Source organism: Pleurodeles waltl, chromosome 2_2 (genome assembly GCF_031143425.1).
Source record: "Pleurodeles waltl isolate 20211129_DDA chromosome 2_2, aPleWal1.hap1.20221129, whole genome shotgun sequence".
Lineage (NCBI taxonomy): Eukaryota > Metazoa > Chordata > Amphibia > Caudata > Salamandridae > Pleurodeles > Pleurodeles waltl.
Genome location: NC_090439.1, coordinates 1016916127 through 1016929868, shown reverse-complemented (window position 1 = coordinate 1016929868; position 13742 = coordinate 1016916127).

The following is a 13742-nucleotide window of genomic DNA, read 5'->3' as shown; positions in this document are numbered from 1 at the left end:
GAGGTATTCCGGTTCCTTGATGTGGAGGGCTTTGTGTGCGTGGGTGAGAAGTCAAAAGGTGATCCTTTTGCTGACTGGGAGCCAATGCAGGTGTCTCAGGTGTGCGGAGATGTGGCTGTTGCGGGGTACGTCGAGGATGAGGCGTGCCGATGCGTTTTGAATGCGTTGCAGGCGATTTTGGAGTTTGGCTGTGGTCCCGGCGTAGAGGGTGTTGCCGTAGTCCAGGCGGCTCGTGACGAGGGCGTGGGTCACGGTTTTTCTAGTGTCGGCGGGGATCCAGCAGAAGATCTTGCAGAGCATGCGGAGGGTGAGGAAGCAGGCGGAGGACACGGCGTTGACTTGCTTGGTCATGGTGAGAAGAGGGTCCAAGATGAAGCCGAGGTTGCGGGCGTGGTCTGTGGGGGTCGGTGCGGTGCCGACGGCCGTGGGCCACCAGGATTTGTCCCAGGCGGACGGGGTGTTGCCGAGGATGAGGACTTCCGTTTTTTCAGAGTTCAGCTTTAGGCGGCTGAGCCTCATCAAATCTGCGACGTCCTTCATACCCTCTTGTAGGTTGGTCTTGGCGCTGGCGGTGTCCTTGGTGAGGGAGAGTATAAGTTGGGTGTCGTCGGCGTAGGAGGTGATGATGATGTCGTGCTTGCGAACGATGTTGGCGAGGGGGCTCATGTAGACATTGAAGAGTGTCGGGCTGAGCGATGAGCCTTGAGGTATGCCGCAGATGATCTCGGTGGGTTCTGAGCGAAACGGAGGGAGGTAAACTCTTTGGGAACGGTTTGAGAGGGGGTGGCAGACAGAGATAGTACAGGAGTGGTTCCCGATAGGTCCCCCACTACTAGGGAGTGGCCACTGGAGGAGGATTCCGATGAAGAGGTTGAAGATCTGGTCTCCCCCTGTGGCAATCTCCTTGCTTTCCGGGCCACTGGGTCCCTCGGAGTCTGTGGTGTCGTGGCTGGAGGTCCCATTGCCAGAAGATTCCCCACTTGGCTGTGCCTCATCTCCTTGGCCTGCCAGTACTGAAAATAGATAGTGAAGTAGGGTCATAACATGCACATGATAACACTTTCAACACAAATCAGGAAGAAATCACATACCATCATGCCAACTGACCTCCGGCAGGTAGTGCCAGCAAAATGCCAACATCATGTAACAACACTAAACAAGGCATGTCCCTCAATTTCACAAATGTAACACACTAGCAAAGCAAACTAACAGAAAACTACAATATCAGGAATGAAGTTGACCTATCACACTGACCATACTATGACTAGGTGACAAATCCGCAAAATACAGTTGCCATAATCAGAACAACATATTCAAGCAGTTGACAAGCAATGGAGTCCCATTGTAAGGTAGTTAGCCAATTACACAGACCCAATCATTACCACTCAGATTCCTTACCCTATGTCATGTACAAGGCAATAACATATGTTGCCAATTAAAGGCAGGCAACCCTGGTACAAGCAAGCCATACCTTTGACCAGTAACATAGATCCAAATTATCAGTATGGGAACATACCATCATATGACACATCAATATGCCACACCTGCCAAATGATATTCAAGGAGGCAGTACACATGTCACACACACACACACATGCACCAATTGTGATGTAGCAAGGATTGACAATGGACTCAGGTCCAAAATATCTAGGGTAAATGTACTGTCCAGTGCAGGAAGGAGGAAAACAGACCTTTCAAACACTAACATGAGTAAAGTAATTTGTCACAGAATGAGAAGCAACATCACTACCCACACATCAGACATGGCAAGCATGGCATCTGTCTGCGGAGGATTCCCAGAGGGAAAGCTTAATTGATGCAAACATAACGAGTTCACCAACTATGATGCAAGCCAACAGTCAGGTCACACTTACCAACATACCCACAGGTGTTAATGAACTACCACAACTGCACCAAATAAGTTTATCATCAAACATGAAGTTCTTAAACATCTTGGCCTCATGTTTCATATCCTTCATAGCTACGCTAGGTACACATGATAAATTCCAACAGCGAGCCATGGTCTTTGTTTTCAGAATACACATGATTTTGACACAAGACTGTCTGGGCCATAGCTGTGAGTGGACAATCATTGCCTATGTGTCATACCTACATAAGTATACCATGGACAAAATATGTGAGGATTTTCTGCTATCAGGACATCAGCATGGCAATCACATTCTTACATTTGATACCAATATATGTGTCCCAGTGGAAATGTAGCATATGCACACTGGTAACCAACATGCATATTGTCAACTCTGATGGGACATCACACATGTCAGTGTACATTCCTCAATTACTGATGTACGAAATCATACCTTGTGTATGAAACACAATGTAGAAATAGCCACGGCAAAGAGCCAACACATGTTTCGTCACCTGCATGACTTTTTCAGGGCTATACAAGGTCCACAAGCCTAGATGTGGCTTTACTCATACCACTAAAATATGTGACTTATCATGGTCACTAGCGTTTTGTTATTTGCAATTTCTAAAGCTGTGCCGGAAATAACACACGGATATTATCTCCAGGCGATTACTTATGCCATATATTGCATACATGAGTCTGGTGGTTGCACTTATTATTTTCTTTCACTGACTACTGCCTGATACAGTACAATATCCACTTGGACAGTAACCATTTTTTAAAGGTTAGGAGCTGTGCATTTTCAGGAGCCTGGCGTATTTTTACATTGTGGAATTTACTGCTAAGAAGCATTATTACTGTATGTGGGGGGGGGAGGGGTTTACCTGCTGCCACGGTATTTCTTGACCCGACCTTGTGTAGCCTTGAAAAAAGACACACAGGTAATGAAACACATGTTGGTTGTTTGCTATGGGTATTTCTACATTGTGTTACATACAGAAGATCTCATTTCATATTTCAATAAATGACTTCAACCTGTAAATTTATTACAAATTTCACTTTGTGTGCTGTGACATCTGTTTATGCATATACAATGCGACCCTTGTGGCCACAATATTCTGCCTGTTGTTAGTGGGGCATATATGATCATTCAGCACCATCACTCCATACCAATTTTGTACACTTGTCCTTGGCTGTTAATTTTCAATACTTATGAGGATGTGCACCCTCTGATACCACTACTACCTTTTCTATATATTATTGTACATTCCTCAATTACCAAGGGGAATTAGCTGCCAAAAGGTGTGAAGATGTTAGCTATGTATGTCATGTGGCATGGCTGATTGACACCACTGCATCACATAATGCTGTGACACATTGAAAACCAACAAACACTGGAGATGACTTGCCCCTGCCTGACCTAAAATCACACATAGACATACTCCCTGATACATATCAGAGGACAGGGGGAAAGAACCTACCCACCTTTCTACTGTGACATTAGAGTGCAGTGATCTATTGGTGGGAACTAACATCCACTATTGTGGTGGCAAAAGCAGATTACTGGAACATGAAATACAGCCATATGTGCTCTATTCTGTGCTAAAGGACTGAGGAGTCTCCATAGTTGAGTACCATGTATCAAACCAAAATGAATGTTCATACCAATTGCCAATACATGACACGTGTACACCAATGTGAACTCAGAATATTTGTGACATGACACTTCTCACATTGTCAGAGCTAGCATTCTGTCCCTCACCCAATCACCTGGTGAAGGGGCAAACCTGAGTTAGGTCTGTACTTACCCCCTTGTGGCTGCTGTGCTGCCTTCAAAGGTCCTTTCAACTCAGGGTAGGCCACCCCCAAACTGCAGGCAATTGGGGGGTCATGGTCCAACAGGTACCCCGTCCTCGTTGGGAGGACAGCCCCAGTTGGGCCTCTGTGATCTTCTGGTCCCATCATCTCAGGACTTCCCACCTCTTCTGACAGTGGGCGCACCGCTGCCTGTGGACCCTCGGGGTCCGCACCTTCTTGGCGACGGCACGACAAATCCCCTTCTTCTGGTGGGTGTTGCTTTGCATGGATGTCAAAGGTAAGAAAGAAAATCATGTCCACAAGTCCTACACAGGAACAGCCATAGATAACTACAAGTCAGTCCAACAAGCCAATAACAACCTCTCTTAACCAACCTGTCCACCTATGGCAGATAGCAGACATACTGGATAGGGGGACATTACTGTTAACACGTCCCACCAGGGTATCCAGCACAACCACCAGCTCAGCTCCTGCACTGACAAGTTAGTAGAGCAGTGTGTTTTGTGTGATATCAGCAATCCACATTACATTGACCAGGAACACAATATAACATATCACACAAAATGGCAAGTGACAGATACACCAAAAGGCAAACATTGCACACATACATTCACAAACCCTGATGATCACAAGCTGCATATGGTCTTCACAGGTCACAGCCATGCTACAAACATGCCCATATTGCCAGGAAACAACAAGTGAGCCACATGTTGTGCCCACAAAGATGCAACTCTCTACATGTTTGAACGTATGCACATACACATGCACCTTCATGCTACTTCAGGACGTGGGGCTCTTTGTGTCATTTAAAAAAATTGAAATTTATTTCCAAATCATGTATGCGCACAAACACCATATCAAAATAAGATACATCTGGCCTTGCATTTAACATGTCTCACCTCATGTCTGAAACACTGGTTCACGTATCATGGAACATCAGTACACAACACAGTGTTTGCAGAAGTTCAATGCCTAAATAATTAGCAGCATCCACAGTACGTATCAGAGCTGGATTAAGGAGTTAAATGGGCAGTGTGGTCATGAGTCCTGTTAAGGATATGTAACGCAGTTGGTCAGAGTTGTGATGAGCACATCTGTCACATCTCTCCACCATGCACCCAATGCTATAACAGTGATAAAATAAACACTGGGCATAGGCTCAAGTTGATGACTTAGTAGTGTGGCATGATCTTTAGAGCTTCACATGCTGTTTATGGATATAGGGTGTGGCTACTGGCTCACACTGGCAGGGCAAAAATCATTCTATAACAGTCCAGATGGCAATATTGACAGAACGTGGCTATTGAAAAGACAACTTTCTCTCTAGGCAGAACACACAAATCCACACAATATACCATGTCCCAAAATGTTAGATGCATCGCAGTACTTTATGTATCCCATAGCCAATTGGCAAGGGCTGTCATTGTGAAGAGCTTAGTGCCATTGAGTGTCATTAGCTGGCTTCAGTACAACACTGACAGAAGGGCACACGTATGGTGAGAAACCGACAAACAACATGCACAAATACCTCCTGCTGTCATTTTAGCACATATGACCACACATCAAGCACATCTGATGATGGGATTTACCTTTTGATGGCTGTCATGATGCCTCAGCTAACTATGTGCAACAATCACAAGGTGGATTAGGGAACACTCATTGCACACTCTCCACAATGCCTCAGGACTCCAAACCCGTCCCTTCATATAGGTACATGCCCAGCGACACAACCATTTAATTACACAGTTGGCACCTACAGGGCTTTAAGGGACCATTCTGACATATTGCCCATAAGCCTAGGCTAACTAAATAATAGTCCAGCAGAGATACAGAAACATATGCGCACATGGTGCTCTTACTTGCTCCTCTGGTGCACCATAGAGCTGTACATACAGGGGTAGGACTGCCTTCAAAAAAATTTCCAGCTCTTTTGATGAGAAGGCAGGGGCCCTATCTGGGGCATGATTGCTCCCAGAGGCAGTACACAGCAGCTCAGGTTGTGGAGGTCTTGCTGGCAGCAGTGTCAGGAGTCAAGTGAGAGAAGAAGCAAGAGATGGAGGTCACATTCACCACGTACGCGACCGTCACTGCCGGCGACCACTGCCGTTGGCCCAAGACTGCCACACGGAGCAATGTAATCCAGTGGCAATGTCCGCCACGGTAGCATCCGCCTACCGCCATGAAGACTTCTGCCGGCAGTCGGGTTCGTTTCCTGTTGTCTAGTGCTGTAGGTGAGGCAGTGGCCATTTTAAAGCCTTTCAATGGCCGGAAAAGTAAATTTTTGATGTGTCACAATGTGGCAAACACTTCTACGGCATAAACTTCTGTGCTGGCATTGTCTGAAGATGTATATTTGTTCTAATTGAAGGATCATGTTGTCCTGCTAACTTTCAGGAATCATAGGTGGCACAGTCACCATCCTCTCGGCCATTTGCAAATTTGTATTTTGGCTTTTCAATCACAGGCATTGTTTGATGTAAGTATCACATAGCCTCGTTGACGTTACAGTTAATATATACATATTTTAATTGAGGGAAGAGAATGACATGTAACTAATGGGACACTTTTACCATTGGTATGTGCTGTGTATCATGTTTTCACTGTCTCAAAAGTCATGCCACAGTTTTTATGTGACATATGTCATGTCACTTACGAGGGACACAATGAGTAACAGACATACTTTCTTATTTTCTTTCCCAAAGTTACAGTGGAATGAGAAGAGTCACACAACCTCCTGTGTACCGTCTACTAGCAGACATACAGCTGACAGAGAATAGACATGTCATTCAAATTTACTGCCTGGATAGGCAGACAATCAAGGATCGCTGTCGTCAGTTGGAGCCAGATATGATGCCTGCTATCAGTCACCCAAGTGGCATACCACCCATTGCTCAAGTCATGTCAGTGCTGCACTTCCTGGCCACAGGCTTCTTCCAAAATACAGTGACCTTAGCTACTCTCTGCAATGTTGAAAAACCTGGACAGCTACATCCAATTTCCACAACGTGAACACTTTGCTCATGTGATTTGGCACACATCCCACATGTAGTGGGAGCTATAGATGGTACCCATGTAGCCGTGGCTCCCCCACATGCCAATGAAAAGGTCTATCGGAACAGGAAAAACTACCACTCCATAAATGTCCAAGTAGGTTGTTTGGTGGACCTCTACATTTCCCAAGTATGTGAACAGTACTCAGGTTCAGTCCATGATGCCTTCATCATGTGGAACAGTGCTATCTCACAGCTGATGACATGACAGTACCCAACAAGAGCCTGGCTGCTTGGTATGTTACATATGTCATATCTATTTGCATGCTATGTCTGCTGCCAAATGTGATGATGTCCTAGACTCATGTTTGCACACATGTCACAATTCCTTACAGGGGACTGCCTACCCAAACAGTCCCAGGTTGTTGACACCAGTGAGGAACCTAACCACGTTAGGGAAAGTCTGCTTCAATGAGGCCCATGGAAGGACACAGTGTGTCATGGAGTGGTCATTTGGGCTCCTAAAGACAAGATTGCACAGCAATGATAACTCTGGTGGAGACTTCCTCTACTCACCCGCTAAAGTGTGTCAGATCATTGTGGCGTGCTGCATGCTCCACAACCTTGCCCTGAGGTGATAGATCCCATACATCCCAGATGAGGGGAAGCTAGCAGTTCCACTGGGAGAAAATGCAGGAATATCAGTGATGAGAATGAAGGTGGAGCCACATGCGGGCAGATCTCATCAATCAATACTTCACCTTAGTGTAAGTATGTGATGATCTGTAATTTCACTGACTCCGTGGGGTAGTGCGGGGGTCAGGAATGGTTGGGAAGGGACTCTGTGTGACCATCAGAGAGGTCAGTTGATGCTTTGCAGTACACATCTCAGATGTTGTCTGGCAAGTTTATACTTGGAATTGTGACTCTCATGAGATTCTCCTGATTAGGGACCGTTTTACTGTGTTCTGTTTGTATAATGGGGCATGTTGGTTTGGTAGGCATGGTCTAGGTATGTGATAAGAGTTTAACTGATGGCAATTTCTATCAATCTGTTAGGCTAAACGGAGTGACAGTCTGACATGTCCCTAACTTCGGTGGTCAATGAGATGTTACTTACTGACAGCTAGGCAGAAGCAAGAAATATTTAGACACACTTGACTATGACAGTCCTGACATTTGGTCAGCCTATGTGCTGCACATTGTAATAAATATAGTTTGGTGATTGTCCACTTGTGTCATTGTGTTGGTAGTGATCCCCTGCATGGCCCTACCTGTGATGTCCCTTCTCACATTTCCTTTTTATGAGTTAATCATGAGCATGAACTATATATCAGTATCTACTTCTCACATGGGTGAAAAATCACTATCATACTAAGTGTATGTCCCTTCTCACATTTCCTTCTTATGAGTTAATCATGAGCATGAACTATATACCAGTTTCTACTTCTCTAATAGGTGAAAAATCACTATCATACTTAGGGGTTCATTATGACCCCGGCAGTCGTGGTAATGTGGCGGTAAGTACCGCCAATAGGATGGCGGTATGTACCACCATATTATGACATTGGCGGGTTGGCTGATGCCAACCCGCCAATGTACCACTCCGACCGCCATGGTGGTGACAGCCGCCGGGCTGGAGATGTCCATCTCCAGCCCGGCGGCTGTCACTGTTTCTCCCGTGGGATTATGACACTGCCTACCGCCATGGTTTTCGTGGCTTCCTTACCGCCACGAAAACCATTCCTTCCCTGTCAATGATAGGGGTCTACCCCCACCCCCTTGCTCCCCATTTACCCCCCACCCGCCTCTCCAAAGCCCCCACCCCTTCTACATTCACGCCCCATCACACACACACACATACACACACACTTTCCCACAAACATCCACGCATGCATACATCCACTCACACACACCCGCACACACTTTCAACCATACACGCAGACACAAAACACAACACACACACACTCACACCTTCATACATGCACACCCACATCCAACACGCAACACACCCCCGCATCCACGAACACACAAACATGCACACACACACGCACACACAACACCCCCACCCCCTTCCCCTGTCGGAGACCCGACTTACCTGTAGTCAGGGGGTCCTCCAGCAGAAGACGGGACTGGGCGCTGCTGCCAACAGCAGCATCCACCAGCAGAACACCGCCAGGCCGTATTATGGGTCATAATTTGGCCGGCAGTGGTCTACTGGTGTGACGCTGCTGGTGGCAGAAGCGCCACCTTACCGCCATCTGCCAGCATGGCCGCTGCCGGATTTCCGCCATCCTTCTGGCGGAAATCCGGCTGTGGTCATAATACGGCAGACGGCTGGTAGCCGCGGCGACGGTCTTTTGGTGGCCGTCACCATGGCGGTAGGCGGTTTTTACCACCAATATCATAACGAGGGCCTTAATGTATTAGTTGTGTTTATTTTCATGTGCACAGGAGAATAGGATGAGTGTGGGCAGAGAAATAATGTTCCTACAGTGAAGGGATCAGTCATGGTGGGTGTTATCATTTGAGTAGCAGCCACAACATTAGAAGTCCCAAGTCTAGTGTCCTACTTTCCTGGAAAATAGGAAAGTTGGTGTAAAAAAGTGAAGAGGGTGCATCTGAGGTATGAAAAAGTGATTCAATCAGTTGGGGGTTACTTCCTGGCAGTGGTTTTTGTCTTCCCATCTGCACCTTCTGGTTGTTGAGTGGACCTCCACGCTTACGTGGAGGTTCTTGAGCAGAGGCAGGGGAGTCTGAGGCATGTCCTTTCCCTGGCAGGCCCTCCACTCCACTGTCTGCTACAGATGTTGAAGGGGCTGGTGTAACTTGGCCAATGGAAGGGGTCTAGTGTTGTGGACATTTCCTGCTCAGGGTGCTGTTGATGTCTCTCAGCACCCCTATTAGGGAGACCATGTGGGCATTGTGTGCCTCCTACTGTTGCATGACTTCCTGGTGGTTGTTAGTCTGCAGCTACTTGATCTCCCCCAGCATGGCAAGTACCTGGCCCAATACACCTCGGGATTTTTAGTAGGCTCCCAAGTCTTGGGAGATGGTGCCCTGGCCATAACTATCATTAGCAGCCTCATGCCACTGACCCACACCTTCCCTCCCATGCACCCTACCCCCAAATGTCTGTGCCCTTGGCACAGTTTATCCACTGCCACTGGTGCCAGGTACATCATTTCCTGGGTTTTTGAGTTGTGACTCCGGTACTTGGACTGGGGGCGACATGATGGTTGTTATTTTCCTTGGGGGTTTGGGGTTGACTGGTTGCCTGAGATGTAGAAGCAACAAGGCTAGGAGGAGTCGATGTGGGCAGGGTGAGGCTGACAGTTGTCCTCTGACCAGGTTGCTCAGATGGGCCAAAGCCATCCCCAATGTCTACAAATCCAGGAGTGCTCTCCTTACTGAGGGCTCCATCCAAGGGGGAAGTGGCTGTCTCAGGAGTGTTTTCCATGGTCACAGTGGCAGATAGAAGATGTGAAACAGACAGTTAAAGGTTGTAATGTGATATGTGCCACCAATTTTAACCAGTAAATATGCTTTGGGCAATATATAGATTGACTTTGCTTGAACCCCTTCTGTGACAGTGACACATGCTTTCAATTATGAAGAACTGAAATTTGGGGTACAAACATGTCCTTGTTACGTCACCTTGCTACAGGATGTCAGAGTATCTTGGCACTTGAATGTCTGTTTATTGACTCATATCTTGGCAGCAGTGTAGCATATATTTTTCATGGTAGCTCCCAATTGGCAATACTTCATTGTTGTGTTAACAGGCAGCTGCACAATATCAGATGCACACTGACCTGCCCATCAGATTTGGAGTAACTACTCTACCTGGCCATATGTGACATATTACACCAAGTACAGAACAGTACATATATGTGACATTCCCCCATGTAAGTAGAGTCCAATAGCTGATAGGAGGCAGTAGGGACAGAGTAGGAGAGGACACTGATGTAGCTGTGTGTGAGGGGTATGTCAGTGGCAGCTGTTCTTGGCATTCCTGTCAATAGGTGTCCAATGCCAACAGACTATACAATTGTTATCCCCCTGGATGAGTACAGTTCTATAGGTGATGGGTGGTGGTATGGACAGAGCAGCAGAGGACTCAGTTGTAGCTGTGTGTTAGTGCCAATTTACTTGCAGATGTCCATAGCAATTATGTCATTCCCACAGACCATACAATGTGGACCATTCAGGTGAGTATACTTCATTATTTAGTTTACTTGGAAGACTATTTTCATTTTGGTACACTGATCTGGTTTTCTTAATGGTAGAACAGTGCATGCTGGGAGCTGGGAGTCCCTGTACTACCCACACTATACACAGATACTGTGCCCCCAGGTGAGTTAACTCCACATGTGTGTTGCTAGACCGGGGTATTCGGACAGTTAGACACAGGAGTGGTGAGTGAGTAGACTATTAAGGTGGCAAAAGGTAATCAGTGAGCATGCATGACAATACATTTTGGTGGCAATATTGGTGTAGTGAGACTTACCCGACTTGACTCCCCAAGGTATTTCTGTCAAGACCTCTAGATACAGTATCGCCATGACCTTCGAACTGTGGGACAGGAGGTGAGGGAGCTCCACCAGTTTTGAGGACTGCCAGCTGGTTCCTGGATGCCACGGAATGCCCCTCCCCCTGAGGTCGTCCCACCTCTTCCTGATGTCAAGCCTTGTGCGTGGATAGCTGCCTACAGATTTCAACCTGTCGACTATTCTTGCCACATTTTCCTAGCAATTGTAGTCTGCTCGACTTGGGCTCCAAATAAGTATGGCTCTACTCAGATAATTTTATCCACCATGACTCAACTTGTTGTCTGTGGAACGGGGATGTTTTTGTGGTGACATGGTGGTGTTAGCCAATACAAAAAATAGGATGCTGGGGTATAGGTACTGTGTGGTGAGGGGGGTGACAGTTAGTAGATGATGTGTACAGGTGTTATTTTGTGTGGTGGATGTGTTGTACGGGTGTGAGATATGTACTATGTGAAAGTTGGAGGGGGGCCTAATCTATAGTACTGTGACTCTGATTTTGGGCTTTGGCTTCTATGTGTGGCGTTGTTTTTGCAAAGGATTGTGGTGTGTGAAGGGTTGTTTTTATAGTGCAGTTTGTATGTGTGTTAGATGTGTGGGTGTGTGTCAGCTGTGTGAAAATTGAATCCATCCAATGTGGTGCTGTGTATTATTGTGGTGACCGCAAACCACTGCAGTTCGCGTCGCCATTGGAAAAATGCCATGGAAGAACCACCATTCTGATTTATTAGTTGTAATAGGTTCTATGGTTGGTTGACGGGCTGGCATTGCAGGTGGTTGGACCATCTCTTTCACGCCCTCCAGAGTCTGGATGGTGTCAGGATATTGACTGTCTTTTGTCAGTCCTGGCTGTGTAACTCGTAATATTGTGTTCTGTATGGCTGCCAACTTGGTGGGTCTTTTGGTGGCCGTGGCGGCAGTGGTCTGGAAATCAGACCACCAAACTCGTCATGAGGTCCTTAGTCTTTTTCTTGAAGATTTTCTTCACCGGAACGAAGTCGCAAGTCAGAGCCAACCTCCCTAGAGCCGTCTTCGGATTCGTGTTGCAGGAGACCTCGGTGAAGGATTCTTCATTCGGACTTAGATGATTTTTCATGACGGAAATCCTCATCCTCGACAAACTTGAAATTGAAGCTGACCTCCCTGGAGCCCTCTTCGGATACGCTACGTGGGAAGCCTCGGTCAATTTCGTTTTAGGAGCATTTTATCACCGACATCGGACGACCCTCCACAACAAGTTGATTTCAAGTTGACATTGTCAGATTGCCTTTCCACAAGCGACCGGAGAAATCCTGGAAGTCTGGGTTTCCGGATCTTTTCAGTGGGATGAACCTGCCAGTCAGGCCGGGTTGCAGTTGACGTTAGCTGGCTTGACTCACGAAGTCAGGTCAGTCCACTTATGGAGATTTTTTTCAAAGTTGCTCCAAACTTCTCCAAACTTCTGGATCTTCTTCCAGAAGCTCTATGAAGGTACTTCAGGAGTCCATAACGCACTCCAAGGTTCCAGAAGCTCTGAGTTGCTCCTTGAGGGTTAAGACTCCAACTCCCAGAATGCACCTGGCTCAGATCCAAAAATGACCACTAGTCAGCTGGTCAATTTCTTGAGGGCTTGATGCAGGGGACTCCATCCAACTATTTTCTCCTGAAGCAAAAGGGGATTCCCTTCTTTAAGCAGTTGAAGACAGGCAAAGTCCTTTAAGTTGTAAATCCCAAGTGTGCAGCTGGTGCAGTCCTTCAGAGTGGAGTGTCCAGGTGCAAGTCAGGGGCCCAGTAGAGCAGTACTTCTTCTTCTTGTCTTGTTCCTTGCAGGGATCTGAGGTGGGGTGCAGCTCTGACAATTTCATCCTTGCTCCTGGGGTGGAAAGTGGGGGGGCTCTTCCCAATGGAATGCAGGCCACCACCCTCTTGAGTGACCACTTCCTGGGAAGTGTGTCAAAAATTAATCCCAGGGATCAACACTCTCCAAAAATCCAAGATGGCCAAAATGTTATCTCAGAAGTTAGGTCTGGCTGAGCCCCCCACTGGTGTGGCTAAGTTTCCCTTGGCACAACCCTTTCCAGCCCTCTCCTAATCTAATCAGGGGGCACCTTGCTGTCTGGGTTTGCAGGAAATGGGTAGGTAAAGTTACTGTCCCAAATGTCTTACCCTCATTTAAAGACCAGTTTGGCTACTATCCCCCCATCCTGTATCACCCTCTGCTGAAGCAGATATCCTACCCCCAGATGATTCCTTTGTGTCTGCTCAGGTCAGTTCACACCTCATCAGGACAGCCTGGCTCAGGCTGCCAGAGGCTGACCAATCAGAGAAGGGAACTACAGAGCTGAAACTGGTAACTTTTAGACAGAGTTCTAAAACTCTTTCTAGGTACACGTTAGGATTTGTTATAACTTTTAATTTGATACTAAACATGCCAGATTTAGCTCCTTCCTATGGAGAATGAGACTTTATTATTTTAAAACTTACATGCCCTACCATGAACAGTCAATTATAATTAGCCTAATTTGTATGCCCATT